The sequence below is a fragment of the Oncorhynchus kisutch genome, unplaced genomic scaffold, assembly GCF_002021735.2.
Source record: "Oncorhynchus kisutch isolate 150728-3 unplaced genomic scaffold, Okis_V2 scaffold4073, whole genome shotgun sequence".
Classification (NCBI taxonomy): Eukaryota; Metazoa; Chordata; class Actinopteri; order Salmoniformes; family Salmonidae; genus Oncorhynchus; species Oncorhynchus kisutch.
In genome coordinates this window covers 50,001-57,500 of record NW_022266018.1, presented here as the reverse complement: position 1 = coordinate 57,500, position 7,500 = coordinate 50,001, and the positions used below count along the sequence as shown (strand labels likewise).

General features: G+C 50.5%; 1 protein-coding gene across 2 annotated transcripts in view; it reads left to right on the top strand.

Moving 5' to 3' along the window:
* Nucleotides 1–6,533, top strand: part of LOC109886580 (uncharacterized) — a 66,384-nt gene extending 59,851 nt beyond the window's left edge. The window contains exon 9 of one of the 2 annotated variants that reach the window (XM_031822143.1): nucleotides 5,708–6,533. The gene's annotated coding sequence lies outside the window, so the exon portion shown is untranslated. The remainder of the gene's footprint in view (nucleotides 1–5,707) is intronic. The other variant, XM_031822142.1, reaches the window with a different exon arrangement.
* Nucleotides 6,534–7,500: the final 967 nt, after the last annotated feature.

The following is a 7,500-nucleotide window of genomic DNA, read 5'->3' as shown; positions in this document are numbered from 1 at the left end:
TAGTAATATACTAGTGATTATTTGAACATAACTGCCACAGAAATCGAAAAACTAACTAGTATGTATGTTGTCACTGAACAACATACAGCCCATTAATGAGTCTATGAGCCATAAAAACAATGAACTGAACTTCGTTAACAGCCCATTACTGAGTCTATGAGCCATAAAGACATTGAACTAGTTTAACACACCAGCTCCACCTCTGTCCTACACCCTCCATTACCTTGCAAAAGGCCACAGCGTTTCCATGAATGTCTCACAGGAAAGGCCTGAAGCTGTTGTAAAGGTATCGTCCTCTACAGCTCAATTACTGTTGGAAGGTAATGGCCTCGCGTTGCCGGGAGCGATGCGTAGGTTGATTGGACATTTCTGTATTGTCGTTTTGGGTTCAAGCTCACTGTGATTAAAACCAGAACTGTAAAGCATGGGAAAGAGGACGATAACATTTGATGTATATTTTTTAAAATTTTTATAAAGATTTGTTGTTGTAAAAGTAATAGGTATGATTAGGCCTGGGAAACCTAGAACTGGTTAGGATTAGGCCTGGGAAACCTAGAACTGGTTAGGATTAGGCCTGGGAAGCATAGAACTGGTTAGGATTAGGCCTGGGAAGCCTAGTACTGGTTAGGATTAGGCCTGGGAAGCCTAGTACTGGTTAGGATTAGGCCTGGGAAGAGTATAACTGGAACCCTTTCATCAGAGGTGATTAATTCTCAGGTTTACATTGATTCTTCCCTGACTAGTAAACAGATGATGTGTTTCCTTTTGTCAAGGGACATATTCATGTAATTGGTTATCGTAGGACTAGAGATGCAGATATTTAAACTGAACAAAATGACCACCATCGCCTGTCCCTCGGGTCTCGTGTCCTTCCATGTTTTCCAACTAAAAAAACACTGCTTGTCCCCCAAGTTGAGCACACAACGTCACGTGCTGCTTGCTGTGGCCACTAGAGGGCCCTGTTCACATATATTTACACTTGAATCACTCCTCGTCACAAGACGAGGAAATCAAATGACACGTGTCGGGACATCAAAGTCACAAGTCCAAGCACATTGTTGTATTGTGGTTACTGCTGTCTACTGGTGAGAGTGAGGGGAGCACATGGTTGTATTGTGAGGGGAGCACATGGTTGTATTGTGAGGGGAGCACATGGTTGTATTGTGAGGGGAGCACATGGTTGTATTGTGTTTACTGTTGTCTACTGATGAGAGTGAGGGGAGCACATGGTTGTATTGTGTTTACTGTTGTCTACTGATGAGAGTGAGGGGAGCACATGGTTGTATTGTGTTTACTGTTGTCTACTGGTGAGAGTGAGGGGAGCACATGGTTGTATTGTGTTTACTGTTGTCTACTGATGAGAGTGAGGGGAGCACATTGGTTGTATTGTGTTTACTGTTGTCTACTGGTGAGAGTGAGGGGAGCACATGGTTGTATTGTGAGGGGAGCACATGGTTGTATTGTGAGGGGAGCACATGGATGTATTGTGAGGGGAGCACATGGTTGTATTGTGAGGGGAGCACATGGTTGTATTGTGTTTACTGTTGTCTACTGATGAGAGTGAGGGGAGCACATGGTTGTATTGTGAGGGGAGCACATGGTTGTATTGTGAGGGGAGCACATGGTTGTACTGTGTTTACTGTTGTCTACTGGTGAGAGTGAGGGGAGCACATGGTTGTATTGTGGTTACTGTTGTCTACTGGTGAGAGTGAGGGGAGCACATGGTTGTATTGTGTTTACTGTTGTCTACTGGTGAGAGTGAGGGGAGCACATGGTTGTATTGTGGTTACTGTTGTCTACTGGTGAGAGTGAGGGGAGCACATGGTTGTATTGTGTTTACTGTTGTCTACTGATGAGAGTGAGGGGAGCACATTGGTTGTATTGTGTTTACTGTTGTCTACTGGTGAGAGTGAGGGGAGCACATGGTTGTATTGTGAGGGGAGCACGTGGTTGTATTGTGAGGGGAGCACATGGTTGTATTGTGAGGGGAGCACATGGTTGTATTGTGAGGGGAGCACATGGTTGTATTGTGAGGGGAGCATATGGTTGTATTGTGTTTACTGTTGTCTACTGATGAGAGTGAGGGGAGCACATGGTTGTATTGTGAGGGGAGCACATGGTTGTATTGTGAGGGGAGCACATGGTTGTATTGTGAGAGGAGAGGAGGAGAGAGAATCCTCTTGCAAAGACCCACCGAAGCGTGACATTTTCCATCTCTCTGTTTGTTGCTGTTGTTTCTGTTCGTTAGGCTGTTAAGGCATGGTTATTCATGATATTTCCCTTTAGAAAATGCCTCTGTCTCTGGGTGCAGGGCCACTGGGTCCTCCTGCCCTCTCTTTCTCCTCTCTCCCTCTCTGTCTGGTTACGGCTGTCAATGAACAGACTCATTGTTCTGTCTCGGTGTATGAGCCCAGTGTCCACAGGCAAACAAAAAGGCCTTGAGAGAGAGAGAGAGAGAGAGAGAGAGAGAGAGAGAGAGAGAGAGAGAGAGAGAGAGAGAGAGAGAGGTACACAGTCGCAATCACACCGCAAAGCCATAGTACAGCTGATGGCTGGCAGGGAGACAGACAGGCAAACAGACAGGCAAACAGACAGGCAGACAGAGCCCGCAGACAGAGCCCACAGACAGGCAGGCAGAGCCCACAGCCAGGTAGGCAGACAGACAGGCAGACTGGCAGACAGGCAGACAGAGCCCACAGACAGAAAGACAGGAAAGCAGCCAGGCAGAAAGGCAGACAGACAGAGCCCACAGACAGGCCGGCAGGCAGACAGACAGGCAGACAGAGCCCACACGACAGACAGACAGACAGACACACAGGCTGACAGATCCCACAGACAGACAGGCAGGCGGCAGGCAGGCAGACAGACAGACAGGCAGGCAGGCAGACAGACAGATCCCACTGACCGGCAGGCAGGCAGACAGACAGACAGGCAGACAGATCCCACAGACAGGCAGACAGAGCCCACAGACAGACAGACAGAGCCCACAGACAGGCAGACAGACAGACAGAGCCCACAGACAGGCAGGCAGACAGACAGACAGGCAGACTGGCAGACAGACAGGCAGACAGAGCCCACAGACAGACAGACAGGCAGAAAGACAGGCAAGCAGCCAGGCAGACAGGCAGACAAGCAGACAGACAGAGCCCACAGACAGGCAGACAGGCCGGCAGGCAGACAGACAGACAGACAGAGCCCACAGACAGGCTGGCAGACAGACAGACAGACAGGCCGACAGATCCCACAGACAGACAGGCAGGCGGGCGGGCAGACAGACAGACAGACAGACAGGCAGACAGAGCCCACAGACAGGCAGACAGACAGACAGACAGACAGACAGATCCCACAGACAGGCAGGCAGACAGACAGACAGACAAACAGGCAGACAGAGCCCACAGACAGACAGACAGGCAGGCAGGCAGCCAGACAGAGCCCACAGACACAGACAGACAGACAGAGCCCACAGACAGGCAGACAGGCCGGCAGGCAGACAGACAGACAGGCAGACAGACAGGCAGACAGAGCCCACAGACAGGCAGACAGAGCCCACAAACAGACAGACAGAGCCCACAGACCGGCAGACAGAGCCCACAGACAGACAGGCAGGCAGAAAGACAGACAGACAGGCAGACAGAGCCCACAGACAGGCAGGCAGGCAGAAAGACAGACAGACAGGCAGACAGAGCCCACAGACAGGCAGGCAGACAGACAAGCAGACAGACAGACAGAGCACACAGGCAGAGCCCACAGACAGGCAGGCAGAGCCCACAGCCAGGTAGGCAGACAGACAGGCAGACTGGCAGACAGGCAGACAGAGCCCACAGACAGAAAGACAGGAAAGCAGCCAGGCAGAAAGGCAGACAGACAGAGCCCACAGACAGGCCGGCAGGCAGACAGACAGGCAGACAGAGCCCACACGACAGACAGACAGACAGACAGACACACAGGCTGACAGATCCCACAGACAGACAGGCAGGCGGCAGGCAGGCAGACAGACAGACAGGCAGGCAGGCAGACAGACAGATCCCACTGACCGGCAGGCAGGCAGACAGACAGACAGGCAGACAGATCCCACAGACAGGCAGACAGAGCCCACAGACAGACAGACAGAGCCCACAGACAGGCAGACAGACAGACAGAGCCCACAGACAGGCAGGCAGACAGACAGACAGGCAGACTGGCAGACAGACAGGCAGACAGAGCCCACAGACAGACAGACAGGCAGAAAGACAGGCAAGCAGCCAGGCAGACAGGCAGACAAGCAGACAGACAGAGCCCACAGACAGGCAGACAGGCCGGCAGGCAGACAGACAGACAGACAGAGCCCACAGACAGGCTGGCAGACAGACAGACAGACAGGCCGACAGATCCCACAGACAGACAGGCAGGCGGGCGGGCAGACAGACAGACAGACAGACAGGCAGACAGAGCCCACAGACAGGCAGACAGACAGACAGACAGACAGATCCCACAGACAGGCAGGCAGACAGACAGACAGACAACAGGCAGACAGAGCCCACAGACAGACAGACAGGCAGGCAGGCAGCCAGACAGAGCCCACAGACACAGACAGACAGACAGAGCCCACAGACAGGCAGACAGGCCGGCAGGCAGACAGACAGACAGGCAGACAGACAGGCAGACAGAGCCCACAGACAGGCAGACAGAGCCCACAAACAGACAGACAGAGCCCACAGACCGGCAGACAGAGCCCACAGACAGACAGGCAGGCAGAAAGACAGACAGACAGGCAGACAGAGCCCACAGACAGGCAGGCAGGCAGGCAGAAAGACAGACAGACAGGCAGACAGAGCCCACAGACAGGCAGGCAGACAGACAAGCAGACAGACAGACAGAGCACACAGGCAGACAGACAGACAGACAGGCAGACAGACAGAGCCCACAAACAGACAGGCAGACAGACAGACAGACAGACAGACAGACAGGCAGGCAGGCAGGCAGGCAGACAGACAGAGCCCACAGACAGACAGACAGGCAGGCAGCCAGACAGAGCCCACAGACAGACAGACAGGCAGACAGACAGAGCCCACAGGCAGACAGACAGACAGACAGGCAGACAGAGCCCACAGACAGACAGGCAGACAGACAGGCAGACAGAGCCCACAGACAGACAGGCAGGCAGACAGACAGAGCCCACAGACAGACAGAGCCCACAGACAGACAAAGCCCACAGACAGACAGACAGACAGACAGACAGACAGACAGACAGACAGACAGACAGACAGACAGACAGACAGACAGACAGACAGGCAGGCAGGCAGGCAGACAGGCAGGCAGACAGAGCCCACAGACAGACAGACAGACAGACAGCACAGGAAACCAGGAAACCAGGCCACCGCCTCTGTCTCCTCTGCTTCAATAGATACGAGACTAGACAACCTGAATGTGGTACCAAAAACAGGCCGTTGACTGTGGGCACGGTGGCCTGGATGTCTGGATGGGTACAAAGGCTATTGATTCCCATCTGAGGCAGAGAGATAGTGGGCAGTTGAGTTCTCTTGACTTTAGTTGTTTAGTCTTCGTTGGGCTTTGGAGGGTTCTGGAGGGAGTCTATGGGGTTTCACAGGGAGAATATGACCGTGATCTATAGCATAGCCCTCAGTAATAGATGCTCAATGTGTGATGTGTGCTCTCTTTCTCTCTCTCTCTCTCTCTCTCTCTCTCTCTCTCTCTTTCCTCTTTACAGAAACTGTTAGAACAGATCCTTCAAAGGGCTAGTCACTGAGTGAAGCCAAGGATGAATGGTCCGAACGTACGTGATCTCCACCCCCTCCTTCCAGCATACTGCCCTACTTTGAGAGACCCAACAACCATCAAGACGGACTAACGATTATCCCAACGAAAGTATTAATACACATTATAAATAAGCAACATCATAAAAAATAAAAAAGATTAACAATTTTTTTAAATTTGTAGTGAAAATGGGATTAGAAATGAAACAAAACAATGTTATAATGTTCCAACGTTTTAATGATAACGCCTTTCATATTACTGCTGTTTATGATCCAAAAACCCTGTTTGGTTTCCAGAAGCACACTGGCTGTGTGTTTTACTGCTCCTAAGCCAATCGTATCGAATCCTACGGAGAGCTGCTCCTAAGCCAATCGTACCGAATCCTACGGAGAGCTGCTCCTAAGCCAATCGTATCGAATCCTACGGAGAGCTGCTCCTAAGCCAATCGTATCGAATCCTACTGAGAGCTCCAATGAATGTCTGTCTACTTCACCAGAAGCTTTCTGAGGGTCTAGAAGAAGAAAAATAATGTGTAGAATACCGGTTTAGTTGTGGAATTACCATGTAACAAATGTTGTTGTTCTATGTTATCTATGTTATCTATGTTATCTATGTTATCTATGCATATGGGCTGTGTACTGATTTGAAGCCTTCCATTAAAAAAAAACTGTATCGTTGGCTCCACTAAATGTTGTTCTTCTATGTTATCTATGTTATCTATGTTATCTATGTTATCTATGCATCCTGCTTGTCTATATTATTCGTATTTGATTTAGCTAGGCAGCTAAATCAAATCAAATGTATTTATATAGCCCTTCGTACATCAGCTGATATCTCAAAGTGCTGTACAGAAACCCAGCCTAAAACCCCAAATGCAGGTGTAGAAGTACGGTGGCTAGGAAAAACTCCCTAGAAAGGCCAGAACCCAGTCCCTTTCACAGAATCTCATGTGGTCTGAGATCCTCTATCTATTGAGGTGGTGTCTGGTGAACCATGGTGTCTGGTTCACGTATTAGATGTCCTTTCTGTGGTCTAGGGTGGTTTCTGTGGTCTAGGGTGGTTTCTGTGGTCTAGGGTGGTTTCTGTGGTCTAGGGTGGTTTCTGTGGTCTAGGGTGGTTTCTGTGGTCTAGGGTGGTTTCTGTGGTTTGGAGGTCTAGGTTGATTTCTGTTGTCTAGGGTGGTTTCTGTGGTCTAGGGTGGTTTCTGTGGTTTGGAGGTCTAGGTTGATTTCTGTTGTCTAGGGTGGTTTCTGTGGTCTAGGGTGGTTTCTGTGGTCTAGGGATCTAGGGTGGTTTCTGTGGTTTGGAGGTCTAGGGTGGTTTCTGTGGTTTGGAGGTCTAGGGTGGTTTCTGTGGTTTGGAGGTCTAGGTTGATTTCCGTTGTCTAGGGTGGTTTCTGTGGTCTAGGGTGGTTTCTGTGGTCTAGGGATATAGGGTGGTTTCTGTGGTTTGGAGGTCTAGGGTGGTTTCTGTGGTTCGGAGGTCTAGGGTGGTTTCTGTGGTTTGGAGGTCTAGGTTGATTTCTGTTGTCTAGGGTGGTTTCTGTGGTCTAGGGTGGTGTCTGTGGTCTAGGGATCTAGGGTGGTTTCTGTGGTTTGGAGGTCTAGGGTGGTTTCTGTGGTTTGGAGGTCTAGGGTGGTTTCTGTGGTCTAGGGTGGTTTCTGTGGTCTAGGGTGGTTTCTGTGGTCTAGGGATCTAGGGTGGTTTCTGAGGTTTGGAGGTCTAGGGTGGTTTCTGTGGTCTAGG